This window comes from Balaenoptera ricei, chromosome 5 (genome assembly GCF_028023285.1).
Source record: "Balaenoptera ricei isolate mBalRic1 chromosome 5, mBalRic1.hap2, whole genome shotgun sequence".
Classification (NCBI taxonomy): Eukaryota; Metazoa; Chordata; class Mammalia; order Artiodactyla; family Balaenopteridae; genus Balaenoptera; species Balaenoptera ricei.
In genome coordinates, this window is record NC_082643.1 from 88,859,341 (window position 1) to 88,880,447 (window position 21,107).

Below are 21,107 nucleotides of genomic sequence, written 5' to 3' on the forward strand. Positions count from 1 at the left end.
AGGATAATGGTCTGAACCCTCACCCACATCTGACCCATCCAGAAATCCAGGAGTTGGCAATCTTAGGGTGATTTCTGCTTCCAGATGTGAAGGTGAGGAAGCAAAGAATGATGTAGAAAAATCCGTGTTTCCCTTGAACTCAGGTAAAGCCACACCATTTTAACATAGAGAAGAGCAAATGTTTTCACCCGTCTCAATCAGGGTTTGACCTGTCTCAAGCAGAATCACTATTGATGCTGTGGGATATAGAATTATTATAGGAATTAGACCAATTCGGGGAAGAGGTGGGAAGTGAAAGCCTAAAAGTGTGAAGAAGTGGCAGGGGTTGGAAGATGAGGGAAAGAGTAATTAATTAGTTAACCTGAAAAGCCAAGCATTTCCAGAGCCAGAAGTTGGACCAGGAAGGGGCAGCTTGTGCAAAGGAACGTGTTCTCTATAGGGACGTGTTCTCTAAAGGAACGTGTTCTCTCGGTGCAGACCAACCTCTGCGGGTCCACAGTTGAGGGTGTGCAGTGGTGGGGCTGACAATGCTCTTTGCCAGCTGAGCCAGCAGCTGGGAAGAAAAACTGCATATATAGCAGAGGAGAGTGAAAACAAATTGAAATCCACCTGTTACCTCTGAGTCTCTTTTACTGCATCTGGTTGCAAAAACACCTTCAGAAGCAATAGTTACTGACTCACTTTTATCTTCCAAATCTTGCGTACATTTCTCTCATGGCCCATTCTAATTTGGTAATTTACAGGGAAGGGAATTCTGGTTGATGCAGTTCTAAGTATAACAAAGGTGACACAGTACAGTCACCAAGCCACACCAGGACTGACTGGCGGATGAAGAACATAGCAATAGAGGAATGTGGGTGGCATCCATTTTTTTTTTTGGCCACACTGCATGGCATGTGGGATCTTAGTTCCCTGACCAGGGATCGAACCCGTGCCCCCTGCATTGGAAGTGCAGAGTCTTAACCACGGAACCACCAGGGAAGTCCCAACATCCATTTTTTTGAGTGAGAGACTGATAGCTATTGGGGTCTCCAATGCCATGGATATGGACGGGAGACAATTCGGGGAGCACCATCAAGAACTGCCAAGGCTGAAAGAGCCAATTATTTGGAAGTCGCTTGCTTTTTGTATTGTTTCAGAATTGATAATCTAATGAGATCAAGGTCAACAATACCCTCAGCATACACACACACACACACACACACACACACACACACATACACACACTAACCCAGTGGCTCTGCAATACCTGAGAAACCTTTTGTTGCAGTGGAGTCACCTAAGGGACTTCCTTGAGGCTGTCATAAGTAATGAATGTACATGACCTCTTTCCCTTGAATATACTGCCATGCATGAGTTTGTCAAGTGCTTTTTATTGCAACAGAGTCCACCCAAGGGTGGAGGAAGCTTGTTGATGAAAATTTAAATTGGACTAGAGCTGAATATAAATCACAAATTAAATGAAAAAAAAACCCCAAAAACCTGCTGCATTGAACTAAGCTACCTTGAATTAGCAAGACCAATTTTCCCAACACTAAGCAAATACAGAGCCTCCTGAGGTAATATGAGTCTAAAGAAAGTGAATATTTTAAACAAATCTATGACTTTATACTGTTTCAATCACCATGCAGACTTCCTTGAGGCCATGTCGTAAATGCCAAATGGATGTGACCTCTTTCCCTTGAGTACGCTGCTGGGGCATGAGCTTGCCGAGCTCATCAGCCCCCTGCTTTAGGCTTCTAAGCTGCTCTCATAAGAACCAGCCTCTGAAACTAAGTCTGTTTCCTCAGCCCCTGTCCTGTGCAACCCTGGTCCTTTTTATCCTCAAAGGCTGGTGATGCTGTAGCCCCTACAGGCTTTGCCCCAGAGTCTGTTCCCAATATGACATTTACAGAAGCCAAAAGAACATTTTCCTTCAATGGTTTCCATTCCAATGACTGACACTAAGTCTCTTGAAATATCTGCTCGGTTTGGAGCCTTTCCATTGGCTTAAAATTTCTCTTATAGAAAATGGAAAGTGATTTCTTCTTAAATATGGATAAAATGCTTTGCCATGTTCAGAGAGATTAAGAAGCTTAGAAAAGCATTTGTCACAAGAATTCTTCAAAGGAAATTATCTAACTGTGCAATTCTAATACCTTACAGAAGGGACTCTTTAAAAAATTTCTACAAATGTTTAGGTCAAGGGTTATACTATGAAGCGTAATTTGAGCTTATATAAGAAATGGACACCCAAAGTGAAAAAATAGAAACACTCCAATCATGCAAGCCTGCTGATTGCTTCTGTAGGTCCTGAAAAATCACTTGTGCATGCTTCCAATAGAGTATTAAAGAGACCAAAATAGAACCACTCACTGTCTTTATTAACTTGGAATATCATAGTTCAAAACAACACACTAATCTAAACTCTAGAAATATGCCAGATCTCCAGTCACAATGTGTTTTTGTAAAAGGGTAATGTGATCGAATATGAAAAAATTTAAATCAACAGTGTACCAAATTATGTCACATAATTTTTTAATCTAGATCTACTTAGATCAATAAATGTTGCAATGTTTCTTTAACAACCAATTCTGTATGATATTGCTAAGTGTTTTCCTCTCAAAATAAAAACCAAGCAAAATGAAAGAAAACATCAGTTGTAGTAGCAGCTAGGGAAAATATATTGATCTATATATCCTTCAGGTAAAGCTACCCAAATTGCTAGATAAGATTGTCTAGGAAAAATAGATATAAATTGTAAGTAGCTAGATTTTTAATTTTAAGAAAATTGTGAAAATAATTTGGATGAACATGAATTCAGGTGATCCTGATTCTAAACCAAGAAAGTCCAGTTTTGAATCATCCTTTATCAGACCCATTCATAGCTGTTGGGGAGAAGTAATTAATTGTCTATATCCTGTAATTTGAAGGATGATTAGAAGGTCATTCCTTTCCAAAATATTTCTTATCAACAGCTATCACTGTGTTTGAAATATTATCATAGATTTATTCTTTTGGCTAAAACATTACCCCCTCTTTACAAAGAAATGGATATTTATAATAACATTACGATTACATTTTGCTGAGCATTTACTATGTGCCAGAAATTCTGTTAAATGTCAAGTGCATCATTTCAAATAATCATTGGAGTAAATCTATGAAGAAAGTATTAATATTATCTTCATCTGACAGATGAAAAAATAGAGCTTGAAGAAGCAAAATAACTTACCAGATGTCACACAGCTGAACAGCGGTGGAACTTTATGTCCTAATTCTTTGAGACTAACTTGATTCTTTGTATGCATATTATTTGTCTTTTGGCAGGAGCACCCTTCATGTTCTGAGTGTCAAAACTCTATTTATCCCTCAATATGAGGCCTTATATGATTATCGCAGGTAAATCTACTCCCTAGATCAGCTGTTCTATAATAGCTCATGTTATATTGACTTGAAATAGCTTTTATTTCCATATCCCTTACTAGGCTACATTTTGTATGGGCCGTGAACATGTCTTTTTTATAGTTGTTGTTGTTACTGTCATTATTATTATAATCATCATCATTATTATTGCTATGCTTAGTGTTCTAAGAATTGAACACAATATGACCTGCATATGTGGTGCTTCAAACATGTTTTCTAGATGAAAGTATGCAAAATTAAATTAATACTGGCATCTTCTTATAACAGTTCATGCTGCTTTCCTTTATGACTGGTGAAATCTCGAGTAGTGTGAAAAATCTGAATGCCTAAGCTATTAATAGATATTTAATATTTAGTTTAAAACGCAGAAAAGATAAAAAAGGGTGTCAGAATCCTCTGTAGCTTTACACTGGAACAGGCTTGCTTTCTGCTGGATAGTTCACAATGTCCTAATCAAGCAGTTTAGGTGGTGATGACAAAGAAGAGTGGTTGGAATCTCTAATTATTAGACAAATGCAAATCAAAACTACAATGAGGTATCACCTCAAGCCTGTCATAATGGCCACCCTTAAAAAGTCTACAAATGACAAGTGCTGGAGAGTGTGTGTCCCACCAAAGTGACACTGTTGGTAGGAACGTAAATTGGTGCAGCCACTATGGAAAACAGTATGGAGATCCCTTAAAAAACTAAAATTATAGTTGACATATGATCCAGCAATCCCATTCCTGGGCATATATCTGAAGAAAACTCTCCGTTGAAAAGATACATGCACCCCAATGTTCACGGCATCATTATTTACAATAGCCAAGATATAGAAACAACCTAAATGTCCATTGACAGATTAATGGATAAAGAAGATATGGTATATATTCACAATGGAATACTGCTCAGCCATAAAAAAGAATGAAATAATGCCATTTGCAGCAATATGGATGAAACTAGAGATTATCATACTAAGTGAAGTAAGTTAGAAAGAGAAAGACAAATATATTTGATATCACTCATGCATGGAGTATAAAATGTGACAAAAATGAACTTATTTAAAAAACAGACTCACAGACATAGAAAACAAACTTATGGTTACCAAAGGGGAAAGGGAGTTGGGGAGGGAGAAATTAGGAGTTTGGGATTAGCAGGTAAAAACTACTATATATAAAATAGATAAACAACAAGGTCCTACTGTAGAGCACAGGGAACTATATTCAACATCCTGTAATAAACCATAATGGAAAAGAATATGAAAAACAATATATATATATATAATCACTCTGCTGTACACCAGAAACTAACATAACATTGTAAATCAACTATACTTCAATAAAAAAAGGAGGAGTGGTTGGAGCCTTTGGTTACAATTGGCAGACTGAACCCTCATAGTTAATTCCACTTCAACCTGAAATCTGAACAAAATAAATCAGAGAAATAATAAACATAAACCCATAAGGGAAAAAATAGCAGGAAGCAGAAACACTTCTGGTCCACATTCTATCTGGTGAAATTTTAACCCCTTTGATTTTTTTCTCTGTAAACATGACTAATAACAATTCCTTGCCAATAGATTAACTGAGTTCATTTGTTTCTGGCCTATGCCTTGTTCCTTCAGTTTCTGTAACTGTGTACCTGTAAAACCTCCAAGTCACCTTATGAACTGATTTCATGAATGCTACTCAGCTAATCATCATCTTAATAATGGCAGTGGCCACAAGCTGTTATCTCAAACCACTTTTTGTCTTCTTAAAATTCTTGTGTCTTATCATGATCTTCCTTACTGCCATCAGCAAGCATACTTAACTCTCTCCTAATTATTTGATCTGTGGTGACAGAAAGGATGAGTTGTTATTTGTTAGATTTTCTCAGTACATTCTATAGTTGCTAGGTGATACCAGCCAGCACTAGCCAAAAATACTTAATAATCTTCAGATTAAATTTTCTCGTTACTTTAAGCAGCACAAGGCACCTGGACCAGAGTGATTTAGACTGCATTATAAAGCTCCTTGGATTAAAGAAGCATTCTGATTGGTGCACAGATTAATGTAAAGGGTAGATTAATTTTTGTGAACCACCAGTTCAGCTGAAACAGCTGCTCGTATTTTAAACCGCTAACATCATCATATTCTGGCACACAGAAGTATGGTTTTCCGAAGAATGAAGATATCCAAAGGAGAAACTAATAAGGCATATCTAAGCAGGGTATTTGGTAATCATGAGATAACACTCTGGAGGGATTAGAAGCATGAGGCTGCATTTCTGTCAAATTATTAGCTCATGAAAACCCCTTCCTCCTTGTCACACCTGGCTGCTTAATTCCTATCCAATTAAAAGTGACATTTTCTGGTGATGTTAGCAACTTAGCTGCACACTTTCTATTTTATTTGAGAAGCTCTTTGGAAGTCTGATCACTAAATACTGGAGATGTCTTTGTTCCTCAGATGCTCCCAGTCATAGGGAGGAAAAATTGTCTAGAACATATTCGATAGGGCCTGGCTATATAGCCGAGAGGAATCTATTCTCCTATTGTTTGATCCAAGGCCATAACATGGTCTGTTCCATCTGTACCATTTCAGCAATAATTGCTGAAAACTACTCATCTATTTTTAACAAATTCCTTTTCATTGCAATTAATTAGGTTGATTGATTTATGGTAGGTATGGAAATTTTAAAAGTAAGGTATCCTAATTCTAAATAATATAAAAAGGTTTCCATTGTACTTGTGAGTGTGAACTTTATAACAAAATAATTTTGGTGATTATACACACACACACACATACTTATACACATATATGTACACATATATTCATAGAGTCATCAAAGATATTTGTAAAGATATCCCACCACTTCCAGATACCTTTTAATTTTTTAGTTTCATATAATAAAATCCAATTCTTAGCAACATACCAGTATTTGTGTTAAATGACAAAAAATGTCATTTTCATACACTTTTATTCACTTAATATGACCTCAAAAATTTTCTGTGTTTCTACATGGTTTCCATAATGATGCCTTTATTTCCAAAATAATATCCCAATTTTGTTGAAGTTCCAAAATTTACTAAAATATTTTCTTGTTTTTCATTTTTCTGCCCTCTTATTAATGATTCTGACATGAACATAATTTTAAACAAAGATTTGATTTTCCCTGTCTCATATTATTTTCCCAGAATAAATTCCCTAGCATAGTATCCCTAGACCTAAATGTATGACTCTTGCTATTTGTAGCCATATTGCTCTCTGTAGTGGCTGAATCTGGCTCTACCACCAGCAGAGTGAACTTAATAGGTCAAAAGAGGATCTATCACTGACCTGGTCTTGAGAAGAGAGGTAAATCATCACTTGATCTATCCTCACATCACTATCACTGCTACTAAATGTGTACTGACAATTGACTGATGACCACTTCTGACAGCTCTGATTTCTTCCTGCTACAGATTCCTGCTATAGTCAGGTGTCCTGATTGGTACATTTTTCTGCCTTATGACATTTCTTCGCCAATAGTTTTTCTGCTCTAGTTTTGTACATCACTTATTACTCTAAATGATCCTGATAACAAACCACCTCAGGACTCCCGTCCAAAAGCCCTTCAGTTAGAGTACTTCATCATGTTTGTTCCTCCCTGTGATTATCACCCTTTATGAGGACAGCACTCAAAAGCAGAGAACGGTTTATTTGGCACAGCAATCCCCAGAACCATCCAGATAATACAATTGTGGTGATGATGTATTCTTCCAGGCACTCGATGACCAGTTGATGATGTAACCCAGAATGGACAAGATGATGCAAATCACAAAAATGTTTCACAAGGACTCTACTGGAAGCTATTTCATAATGTTAAAATCTTCAACATTTCAGTAAACTAAAATAATTAATACTGAGAAGGAAACACTAAAGGCCATGAGCAAAATTTGAAAATAAGTATAACAAAGTATTAAAATATCTTGAAAAAATATTTTTGTCTCATCAAAATCAATAAATATTTCTTGAAGAATACCGTAGGTAAATTTTATATTTGGACAGTTCTAAGGAAATGAGTATGCATTTAAACCCTAATTTTTAGTGCAAGGACCAATAAATAAAATGTATAAATGTGTTTTATCATTAAATATGGAGAATTTTAAGTAACTTTATATGACAGGTACCATTCAGATATTTTAACTGATTTATAATGATGACAGATTACTGTATTCTTCATTTTATTTGCATCTTATAGTAAATATCCCTTTTAAAGAGATATATGATATATGCACTGTTTATTTTTTTATTATGGCAAAATATACACATGACTTTTCATTTTAAGTATTTTTAGGTGTACAATTCAGTGGTGTTATGCACATTCACAATGTTGTACAACCATCACTACTATCCATTTTCAGATATTTTTTTTTAATCATCCCAAATGGAAACTCTGTTGTCATTACAAAATAACTCCTCATTTCACTTTCCTGCAGTCCCTGGTAAATTTCATTATACTTTCTGGGTCTATGAATTTGCCTATTCTAGGTACCTCTTGTAAACTGAATCATATAATATTTGTCCTTTTGTAATTGGCTTATTTCACTTAGTATGTTTTCAAGGTTCAGCCATGTTGTAGCATGAATCAGAATACCATTCCTTGATAAGGCTGAATGATATCCTCTTGTATGTATACACCACATCTTGTTTATCCACCCATCTGTTGATGGACATTTGGGTTATTTTCACCTTTTGACTAGTGTGAATAATGCTGCTATAAACACTGGTGTACAAGTATCTGTTTGAGTCTCTACTTTCAATTATTTTGCAAATAGACAGATAAAAACAGAATTACTGGATTGTATGGTAATTCTATTTTTAATTTTTTGAGTAACAAACAAACTGTTTTTCTCAGCAGCTGCACTATTCTACATTCCCACCAATAATGCACAAGATTTCCAATTTCTCCACATCCTGGCCAACACTTGTTATTTTCCATTTTTTTAAATGATAACCATCCTTAAAGGTGTGCAGCTTTACCTAAAAGGTAAGATATACGCACTTTCAAACTGTTTAATTTTACTATAACTTGTGGTTTACATTACTCACAATATTCACGTGTGAAAACTCTAAATATTGTCTTCTTTTGAAGTTGCGGTATTTAATTCCAGAAAGATTACTAATCTGAAAAAGGTTTTATCATCCAACTGGCTTGATAAATATAGTTTATTGTACCTAAGTTTATAATGCAATAACTGGGACACCAATTTCATCAAATCACTGGCCATTTCATTAGGTGAATTCATATTCACCTAATGTGTGTGTGTTGGGTACAATATTTGTTAAGTGTTTGCCTATTGATTGAGTAAGAAAATGCAGCATAACTTATAACTTAGCATGGTTCTAAATGTGTTTTTTTCTTATCTGTGTAGGAATATTGGCACTAAGAGGAGTCCATTTTCTTTTGCCTGTATTTATCAGTAATCAGTATTTCTCTAATCTAGACTTTATATCCAATTTCTCACTCACTTCAAATCACCCATTAATTCAATAATGTAAGACTATTTATAATTATCTGCCTCAAAAGAAAGCAAATGAAGCTTATTCAAAAAAAATCTGAAGTTTTGAAATGACCAGTTGTAATTAAAAATTAGGTTTTGATTTCAAACTTGTGTATACTTGAAAGGATCCTAAACTACCTTTGTACAAGCTAAATTCTGCACTGACACTGTTGGAAGAACAAGAGGACAGAGCATGAAAGGTGTATGTACACGGCTATGAGGAAAATATTAGCCCATACAGTAAAAAAAATTAGAAAAGACACAGAATGCACTCTCAGTCTCAGACTAAATGCTGACAAAAACGTATCAAACCACACACAAGTCAATGGAATTAGCATTTTTGCACAAATATCAAAAACACAGGGCTTCCCTGGTGGCGCAGTGGTTGAGAATCTGCCTGCCAATGCAGGGGACACGGTTTCGAGCCCTGGTCTGGGAGGATCCCACGTGCCGCGGAGCAACTAGGTCTGTGAGCCACAACTACTGAGCCTGCACGTCTAGAGCCTGTGCTCCGCAACAAGAGAGGCCGCGATAGTGAGAGGCCCGCGCACCGCGATGAAGAGTGGCCCCCGCTTGCCACAACTAGAGAAAGCCCTCGCACAGAAACGAAGACCCAATACAGCCATAAATAAATAAATAAGTTAAAAAAAAAAACACACAAATGTTTTAGGACACTGGAATAGAAAGACAGAGATCGTTCAAGATATCATATATCAATACAGACAAAATTAGCTGGTTTGCAATATACAAGTCATAAAATAGGTTATTGATAACTTTTACATAAAAGCAGAACTTAGATACAAAAGATATCAAAGAGATTATAGCTCACCAACAATTTCAATCAATTGTTCCACTGGAGGTATACTAAAATTCATTTTAGGCTTCACTTAGAGCCCCAAAGAAAGTAGGACAATGATAAATTTGCTAGGACTGCTTAAGTTCTGAAGTAGGAAGCACCAGAATGCTGGTCAGATATTTGCCCTTCTTTGCCTATAGTCAACTTTTCTTAGAGTTAATTATTATTACAATGTCAGTGGGATTGGAGTAAATGGAGATCAAAATAGACACATGACTATATGTTTAAAGTCAGATCACTTTGTTTATAACAAATTTTTCTTAATTCTAAAGTATTTTCGCTGCTCTGTAAAGAGATACTAGACCTGTAAATGCAAACAAATGAATCTGTCAAACGATTGAGTCCAATGAAAAGATAAAAATGTTAGGCAGAGGAGTAGAGCATAATAAATGAGAATTGCTAAATTTAGCTATAAATCAGGAAGAACAAAATGTCATGAGACGTGAAGGCAGTGGGTGGAGATAGAGAATGCTCCAAATGTTGAAGATGGGAAAAGTCAAGGATAGTATCTTAGCAGGAGGGTCATCTTCCAGAAGCTGAAAGCTACACTGGTCACAATTCATGGTTTCCTGGAAATGTCTCTGAGGTAGGGCCATTTCTAGTGTCAACATCCAATGAGAAGATGAATGTCTCTGTAACTATAATTTTACTTAATTATCACAATATATTATTAAAAAACATATGCGAGATTATTTATTGTATGTGCATATTTAACGCACGCACAAGAGAAATACTCTCTTAAAAACATCTAACACACACTCACTTTCCTCCTCTGTTTGCAAATATGCTCCTCCCTGCAACAGCTAGTTCTCCAGCCTCCGTATTCTTATGAAATAGATTCCTTCCTAATGTGCACTCAGCAAAACCTATCTGCTTAAAAGGAAGGAAGGAGGGAAGAAGAGGGGAGGGAGGGGAGGGAGGGAAGGAAGGGGGGAGGGAGGGAAAAAATTAAGTTTGAAAGTACCCAGACAGGAGGAGTAAAGGAGAAAGGCAAAGAGCATAGTATGGCTTGGGCCTAATCATGGATCAGAGATCCTTTACGGCCTTCATATCCTTCAGGGATCTGGTCCTATGGTCATATGACCATATCTGAAGTGACAGGCAGCTCAGAACTGAGGCAACTCTATTCAAAGATCTTTAAACTCTCCTGAGCAGTATCATTTCTGGGTCTCCAGATTTGATTTTAATGGGGACAAATTATCCATAGCCTATACATGTGAAGAGTAGTTTTTATTAGAAGCTGTAAATATATTAAAAGCTCCAGATATAGAGTCAGAGGACTTGGACCCCAGTCTTCAAATTACTATTAACTAGATTTGTGACACAAAGTATTTGAAACTATCTTCACCTGCTGAGGAATGGTATCATGCCCATTATATTATGCCTTCACCATTCAGGCTTTTCCACAAAAAAAATAATTCCCTCTGGTTATCTTTTTTTTTTCCTGTATTCCTTTTCACATAGTCTTAGGACCTGCTTCTTGGCCTAACTGTCTGCTTGCAGCTTTCCTCTTCCTTTCCGTATCCCTCTCTGAAAGAAACACTCCAACTAATTCAAGAACACATCGTCTACTTGCTCACTTTAACTAAAAAGAGTAGCTCACACTTGAGGGTTCTCTTTCTCTGCACCCATCCTAACTAGAGGTACAGCAATATTCAATACTCTTTAATCAGAGAAATGCAAGATACAGCTGACATTCTCCTTGATCCCCTAGTGCTTCACCAAGATCAATATTCATTCACCTTGCATATAAACCCATCGTCCTACAAAGCTTATGTCATTACACTACAGTAATCGCTTTCCCTCCTCATGTAGTCACATTAACCTCTTGGACAGAGCTTTCTCAGTCACAGAGACTTGAATTACATACTCAATTCTTTTCTCTTCAAACCCTATCCACTCTCCTGCAATCAATGCATCTATTCCCATGGCTTTAACTCTCCTGGATTCACTGATAATTCAAATATATTGATATCTATATCTATATATCAGAAATTTATTCTGGATATCTTAACCTGGAGGCCCCACAGTTTCTTCTAATTCAATGAGTTCAAAATATTACCTTTCATCTTTAACTTTCATGACCCCTCACAACTGCCATATCTACTTCCCCTAAAATATTTCAGTCTCGAGGAATGACATCCCCATCTACTCAACTTCCCAGATCATAAACCTAGAATACATGCTTGACTCATATGTGACAGACAGATAGTTGCCCCTAAAATCTGTTCTCTCACCCTTTCAGAGTATTACAGTTATAGCTAAAATTCTGACCACCCAGCTGCAGAAGGCTTTTCAGCCTTCTTTGCAACTAGTCACTGCCCAGGGGACAAAGTTCAAACCACTGGAATTTGAGCAGTAAGTGATATGTATAATATCAGTGATAGATACAGTGATATCTGCCTCACTTTCATAAAGTTGTGCTGCCTTATACATTTTTTCTTTACCCTTCCTACAGGGTAGAATGCAGACATGTGAGCAACTCAGCATCAAATATGCAAATGATGACAATTACCTATAGAGAATAATGGAACAACAAGATGGAAGAAACCTGAGTCCACCAGACTCCATAGAACAAAGCCATTCTGCTAACATGGTCTAGCCTGAATATAACAGGTCTGCGAAATAAACTTATTTACTCCACTATATTTTGGAGTCTCTTTGTTACAGCAGCTTAAACTTAGCCTAAATAACGCAACGCCTAAGTTTCTTTAATATATCTTGCCAATTTTAGCCTCTTGATTGGTCTGGAATAAGACTTTAAAAATTTTTCACTATTACAATCTTAGTTTTGAATCTCCTGTCTTGTTTCATCCAATGAAACAATCTTGCTGCAATTAAATCCCATATTTTCTCCTGCTTGGAATATGTCAGTGGATCACATTTGGATATTTTGCCTAACTTGTTTTCTAAAATATAGATATAATCATCACCGAAACCCTCTCCCCAACTCTAAAGAATCATTTTTCTAAATGGTCCTGATTGCTTTCAGAATGAAGATCAAACTCCTTGACAGGCCAGTTCTCCTTAATGTGTCCTGAATTTATCTTTCCAATATTTTCTCAAGTACCCTAAACTCTGTCATAATAAAATAATATTTTTTCTTAAAATGCTCAGTCCTGTCACTTATATATGCATCTACATATACTGTTTCTCTAGCTATAACTGCTATGCCCAGCAAAATCATTTACTCTTCAAGGATGAGCTCAAATATATACTACCTTTTAACCCTTCAATTACTCCAGAAGGAATTTTATTTTTTCTCATGTGCTTCATCAAATAAACTTACCACACTGTATTTTAATTCATCATATTTTGGTTCCTTGATGATCTACAGCCAATGTGGTAAATTATGTGAGGGAAGGGACTATATCTTCTACATTTTTATAGGCCAAGTATTTAGGATAACAAGTACCTCATTCTCTGTAGGTGCTTTTATTGCTTAAATTTACAGATGAAAATGAAGACATCTAGAAGCCTACTCAGAGCCACACATTAAATTAATATGAAGCCTGTGACTAAAATTCAGATAAATCAGGCTCACAGGTTGTCAACCACACCAATTAAAAAAACTAGAATATTTAAAAATATTTAGAAGTGGATTAACTGGGACTCAGACTCATAGTACAAACTTCTTGAAATTTATCATCATAAATAAGGGGATAATTAGTAATAAAAATTGGGACCAGAACCCTGTGTGCTTCATCCCATAAGAACAAGACTAATTTCCATCCAATACAATAAATATAATAGCATTTACTGCAATATTCAATGAGCTATAGAATCTGAAAGGAAATCAGGAACTTAATTTTGTGCTCTACCTGCTTCAGGCCTATTAGTGAAAATTAAATTTTAAGTTAATAGTTATAACATGAAAGCACATGATTTTCTCAGTGTATAGTAAAAGGACAATTTAGTGCATAAATAGAACAGAATCATTTTCAATCTCTAATATTTTAAAATTTAAGGACATTTAAAGAATTTATGGAAATTTAAAGAATTTAAAATTTAAGGAATTTAAGGAAAAATCATATTGTTACATTGTAATTTATATCTTAAGGTTCCTTCTATAAAGTTACATATTAAGAGGAAACACACCGTAGATGATAGCAATTTGGAACTTCATGAAGACAGGGAAAATCCAGTTCAGATGGTTTTACCTGCAATAATCAGTTACCCAACTAAAATTGACTTGAAATGGCTAAAATGCATTTTATCACACAATAAGAACCCTAGGGCAGGTTTCCCTGGGTTGGTTCAAGCACTCAGTAACTGTAATTAATGACCTGGCTCTTACCATCTTATCCTTCAACTATACTTAGTAGTATTTTGCCTTAGTTCTTAGATGTGATCCATCAGGATATATGATGGTTGTCACAGCTTCTGGTATTTTACGTAGATTGTACAATATCTGGGCAAAGAAGAGGAGCATTTGCTGTTTTGTTATTTATTGACTTATATATTGAGCTAACATTGGTTTATAACATTACATAAGTTACTATGTTTTGTTTTGTTTTTTGCTTGTTTGAGAGAAAAATATTTTCAATAGTCCCTCAATAGCCATTTCCTCCAGTACCATTGGCCAGCGTGGTTAATATGACTATGCCATAAAACCAGAGAAGGCTGGGAAAGTAGATGTCTGGCATTTTCAGCCTTTATACTGAGCAGTGAGCTTCATGGCATCCGGTACTTACTTCTACAACTACACTCATTTCATTATGCATTTCTCCTATTCTACATTGTAGGCTTATCAACGAAAATGTTATTTTATTTGATTTCATATCCTAATATTTCAATAAATTATCTTTCAATTAATGAAAGAGAGAAGGAAGGAAGGGAAGAGATTGTAGGTACATTTTAAATATGGAGGACTTCTCCCTTGCCCAAACTATGTCACTCCAATAAAAGACTAGAGAAAAATGTCAAGCTAACTGTGGAACATTAGAAGAGCATATCAGTCTGCTTTATCGATTGAAACTCCTTTGGAATCTTATTATGTATATCTACTCTCAGGCACCTTTCCAAAAGCCAAGCTACTATTTCTTTCCTCTTGGCTCGATATACTTTCTCTGATGCTACATAGCTTTTCAGAAGTTGTACTAAAAGATCCAAAATTCAGCTAAATAATTTAGCCATAGCTTCTTCTGATAGCAAGAAATTCTTGTTTCCTTCAGATAATACAATCATTTTGAAATTGATTAATTTTTAATCACAATCAATTTGAAGAAATTATCTGGCTATGGAATGGTTGGGTAATTAGGTTAAGATGGCAGAAATATGAATTGAATCAGTTCCAGTGATTGAATGCATAGCTTTGGAGTCAAATGTACACCGCTTAGAATACAAAGTTTAAGTTCCTGTGGTAAGCTCCTTGGTTCCCTCATTTTTATATGCTAGCCTATTCTATATGCTAAAGAAGGTCAAGAGTTAACTGCAATATAATTCCCTTCAGGGTGCGTATTACAATATAATGGGCCCAATCTCACTAAGGCTGAAGGCAAAGTGCTTTCCAGAGCTCCACAAGGAACAATAATAAAACATAAAACATGCCCTGGAATGGGCTGGTGCTTTTAAAATGACCAACACTGTTGAAATTCGTCTCTTAATACATGAATGAACATTACTGACAAAATTCATGGCATAATGAGAGCAGCAGCATAAATACTTTAAATAAAAAGGTAACTTTGGGCAAAAAAAAGTACTGAAGAAAATAAAATTGTCTTTCTTGTTAATAAGTATGAGTTGTATTTAGACATGCTTTATACATGCCACATTGATCATAATTTGAACATAAGTAATTCTTAAAGCATAACAATTATTTAAGGGTCATCCTTAATTTAGGTTCTCTTCACTCCTTATTTTGCTTATTTTAATAATTGCCTACATAAATCCTTGACATACAAGGAGCGTTTAGTGTTGTTGAATGAGTAAATAGATGAGTAAATGATGGAAAAATTCCTTCTCTCTTTTAACTTGAAGTCATCTTTTGCCATCATGAGGGCTGCACATCACTTCTTCACACCAAAAGACCGTTAAAGTCATGCGTGCTCTCTTTCACATAGAAATTTCTTGTTTTAAATTATGTTACATTTGCAGAACATGTTGCATGTATAAGAATGTATCATTATGATATTATAAAATATTGCCTTGTCAGATATATGCTCAGGTTCTTAAAGATATAATTCATTTACCACTTAGCAATTTTTGACCTGTATTTAGCCCAGTGCACTTATCCAATAGGTGGTCAAATATTTCAATAAATATTTATTAAACAAATAAGGATAGCAAAATACTGCTAAACACTGTGGACAAATCTAATGAAGGACAATAGGTGATCCTTACATTTAAGAGAATAAAATCTCATAAGAAACAGAACGTGAAAATGCCAAAACCAACTTATATATATAATTTTGAAAATTACTTGTTCATGAACAAAGTGTATTGTCTTGTTGATGTTCTATAGTGATTTAGGTATATGACTGATAATCACATATTCTGATTAGTTCTATAATTATACAATGGTACCTCAACACAGAAGGAGGAACAAACTTATTCTAGGGAAGTTTTAGTGAAAATGTGACATCTTATCTGGGTGAAGGGAGGAGAATTTCATCAGCCTAAAAAAAAAGAGAAATTCTAGATGAATCATCAGGAGCAAAGGTCACAGGTACTGGACTACAAAGTGTGAGCTAGAATAATGGAATAAAGTAGCATGGCGGAGCCATAAACTTTTATGGGAAGTGGGGATAGGGAGTAGTAGAGATAGGAAATTGCGTGTACAAATTTGACTGGTGCTGTATTTTGAAAAAAATAATTTAAAAATTTAGAACTTGTCCATGAGTAAAACCTTAGATAATACCTATAGAATTTTTAAAATCAAAAGTTTTGGTAGGCATGGTGGATATAAAAATTAGCTAGACTTGAGATAGCAAAACGAATCCTCTCCATCATAAAGCTGACAGCCTAGAGAGGAAGACAAACTAGTGAACAAGCTATTGCAGTACAGAATGTGAGAGGTATATCTAAAGGGCTATGCAAGCATTTAGAAAAACAGAACACAATTTATGTCACTGAAATAGGGGGAGTTTAATATGAGTAATTGCTTATGCCAGCGAATAAAGTGCTAAGAAGCTAAACAGATATTAAAGCACAGAAGCCACTACCAAAATACAGCTGAAGGGATAAGGGGAAGCCATGGTGATTTCAGAGCCCAAACTCCAGTACCATCTGGTGGGAGTCAGTACCACAGTGGGAGGTGGAATTATGGAATTTGAAACCATTGAAGGTGGAATAATTTAGCTGGAATCAGAGCTACCAAGGAAATCAATGCCAGAGATATCTCGATGACAGACAATAGGGAGAGATATGTGGTCTCCCAGAATACTAATCAGAGCCATGGAAAAATAAAAAACAACACCTATAAAATGAAAGTCTGCAGGAAAATAACCAGCACCAGGGGCATAAAGTACAGGATATGTAAATAATAACATACAGATCGAAAACCCTTCCTTGAAGATGTGATTAAAATGTATCTTCCTGGACAAGCTGCAATTAGGTAAATGACAATGAAAAAAAATGTGACTGATGACAGAACATGTACAAAAATATGGATATATAAAAACAATGTTCTCAGAGAAATTTAAATATTTTAATATGGTTGGTGATAAGAGTACTAATGAAAATCTAAAGATAAGGCATCAGTAAAGCTGCAGCCATACTGGCACAACGAAAAGTCACAAAAACATGGTATCTAATAGAGCAGCCTAATCAGAATGAGGATATAGAAAGATTAGTCAAACAAAACGAAAGATAGCTTTCAAGGTCAACAAAATGGAGGTTAGGAGACTAGAAGACTAACCTAAAGAGAAAATAATGTGCCTCAAACCTCAGCAAAAGCAGTGAGAAAAGAGAATGGACATACAGAAGAGGGATGTAATTGAGTTTGAGAGGAATATCAGGTTAAGATAAAAACATAAGACCTCAGTTTTGAACATATTAATTTTGAGGTTCTTGCAGGACATCCAAGATTTGACAATGGGATTTTAAGTCAAGGCACAATTTGGGGGAGTTATTAGCATTTGGAAGTAGTGAAAACAATGGGAGCAAGTGAGATGTCAATATAGTGTGTAAAGGGAGACAAGAAGATGACTGAGACTGAAAGTCTGTGAAGCATTAAGGTTGAAAGGAATGATAAATTAACAGGGAACCAACGAAAGACATGGTATATTCAGAGCTGAAAGTGTAGTGTTCTTGGGCATCTTTGTCTTCAAATCAATTACTGAGGTCCCCCAGTTTTGTTCTCCTTACATAGATAGTCTGATCCCTTTCAAGATGATTTCCCATCCTCTGAAGACTCAGGTAGCCTGTACGCTACCAGCTACATTCAACTCCACCTCCCTGTGGGGTTCCAGCTGCCCCTACTAGCTGCTACATTTCAAGCTTCTGAACCACCACAAAATCCTTTGTTTCTTTACCCTTGTGGTGGTAGCCTCATCAAAAGAAGGAGCTAAGAATACTTGTTAAAGGCAGAGCCCAGGAACACAGGCCCACTAAAATAATAAGATTCAGTCCTTGATGCTTTACTCAAACACTTTACAACCATGGTATTCAAAAACAATTTACTATTGTCTACATTTAGTTTTTTTCAATTAACATTCCAGTTCTTAGCATAGCTTTCTACACAATTACAAAACTCCTGAGACATTACAATCTTAGTTAGAAGTCAAGGGTGCTATATGATGGCATTGAGGTAGACCAGGCTCTCTTTACAACAAATTCAAAGGTTACTATGAACAACAAATTCATTTGGTTACTATGAAAAAATATTTGATGGGTGTACTATTGCAAGGTTTTTGTACTGAATGGAGAGGCTCCCATGAATTTACTCTTGGCTGATGAAAGACTAAATAATTTCTCAGCCTGCTGAAAATATCTGAATGATGCATCAAGCTAACAAATCAATAGTCATGATAAATGATCAAAATACGTGGTGCCTTGTCAGAAGCACTTTTACTATAATACTTAAAATCTCAGATCATTTAAACCCTGTGGTTTAAACACTGTCTTTAAAACAATCAACAAACTTATTCTTCAGAGAAAACAGCATGAAATATCATTTGTTCTTTATTGCTTTGCATTATACTGTTTTTCCTCCTTTTTTTAACCCGTAATAAGGCCTTTTTTATAGAAGATGGCTATCCAGGAAACCACACATATTAAAGAGCCAATCTCTGTGCATAAAAGTAATGGAACTTATGCTACCTAAGGAAACGTGGCCTTTGAAGAAGAAGAAAAAAATTACTTAGTAATATGGCAGATAAGCTCTGTTATGCAAATTATTGCTAATCATAGTAAGCTCAGGATTAGGTTTTAATTATTTACAGGTCAGATATTTTCAGGCACTGGTTTTATATCAACACTTACCTGCTAACTGAATATTAGGCAAGTATTTGCAGAGAAAGTGATTCATCAGCACATTTACATACATATGCTTCAAGCATAAAAAGAGAGATAAAGTTAACTATGAAATACTAAAAGTCATGTGTATAGGTTAAATATCAAGAAAACTTTCAACAATAATAAAAATAAAATGCATAATTTCCTTATGGTGATTAGAAAATGAAGACACCTTGATGAATACAATAGAAATCATACAAGAGTAAAGAAAATGCATGGTAAATAGCAAAAAGTAAGGGGTAAGTTTGCATGTTATTAAAATTTAATAAAATCTAGCCAAATGTTATTTTCAAAAGAAAAACTAAACTATTAGTACACAGAATAACTGAAAGTAAGAGAGAAAATAACTTCTTGGCAAATATTATAAGAACACCATTGGACTGGCTACATAATTATTAGTATAGACTCCCAGGGGAGAAGTCTAATTAAGGACAAAGGGTACCACTAATTGAGGATAAAATGTAATCAGTCAATAATGGAAAAAGTCCACTCAGAAGGAAAAATGGGAACAAAGGTTCAGGAGAACTAGAGCATGAAGAGTTATTCGGGAAAACAGAAAGAAGGTGGCATAACTGGAGTGTAAGTTTTGAGTAGATTTGAGGGGGTAAGGAACAGAGCCTCGAAAGTAACGTGTGATACACTTTAAATGAAATTTGCAGACTGTGTAAGTAATTTCGAATATTCCTCTAATTTACACAGTAATTTTGAACAGCAAAATATTTTTGCTAAGTATTGTTCTTTAAAAATTATCAAGATGAGGTTCTTTCTATTAAGCAGAGATAGTCTAGTGAGAGGAAAAAATAGTGAGCCATTTCTTAGAAAAAGATGTGAGAGGTATACCCAAAGTGCAATGAGAGGTCAGAAAAAACAGAAATCTTTAAGTCTTTCAAACGGAGAGATTTTAATACAGTCAGTTGGTTACTACATTGATTAACCAAGAGTTTCAGTAAGATAGCCTTGCTATTAAAAGCATCACAAAGCCACATCCATAAGAGGGCTAAAAGGAAAATGGAGGGAGATGGTGTTACTAGATCCCAGAAACCAGGTCCAACAGGGAAGATCTAGACCACATTTGGGGAGAGAGAGAGTGACCTGATGGGATTTGAGAGAATGGAGAAAGATAACTAGAGTTACAGAGGCAAGAGTGAGAGCCCACATCAGAAGTAGAGATGAAACAGCTGAGATAGAAGAAGAGAAGAAAAATATATCCTGCTTCTTTCTCTTCTCATTGGCTTGACCTTCTTGGAAGCCAACTAAATTTATCCTTTGAAATGTCGTTCTCTAAAGTGCAGATGAGAGGCATGGAGAAATTAAGAAAGAATACGAAAAGAAGCAGGCAAATTTCTAGTGTCAGGAGCTTTAAGTAGAGGATATGGAAATAATAAAGTAGATGACCAAAAACGCTTCTTGAAATATGTGATGAATTGTATTTTTAAGAAAAAGTCAGCGGCTTCCCTGGTGGGGCAGTGGTTGAGAATCTGCCTGCCAATGCAGGGGACACGGGTTCGAGCCCTGGCTTGGGAAGATCCCACATGCCGCGGAGCAACTGGGCCTGTGAGCCACAATTACTGAGCCTGCGCATCTGGAGCCTGTGCTCCGCAACAAGAGAGGCCGCGATGGTGAGAGGCCCACGCACCGTGATGAAGAGTGGCCCCCACTTGCCGCAACTAGAGAAAGCCCTCGCACAGAAACAAAGACCTAACACAGCCGTAAATAAATAAATAAATTAATTAATTAATTAATTAATTAATAAAAAGAAAAAGTCAGGATCAGTAGGATGAATGGTAAATAAAAAAGTGTTTTGTATATAATTTATTTTAAGCACACATGAAATACAGATAAGAAAAAAATTCTTAAAAATTGATCCAGAAACAAATATCAAACAT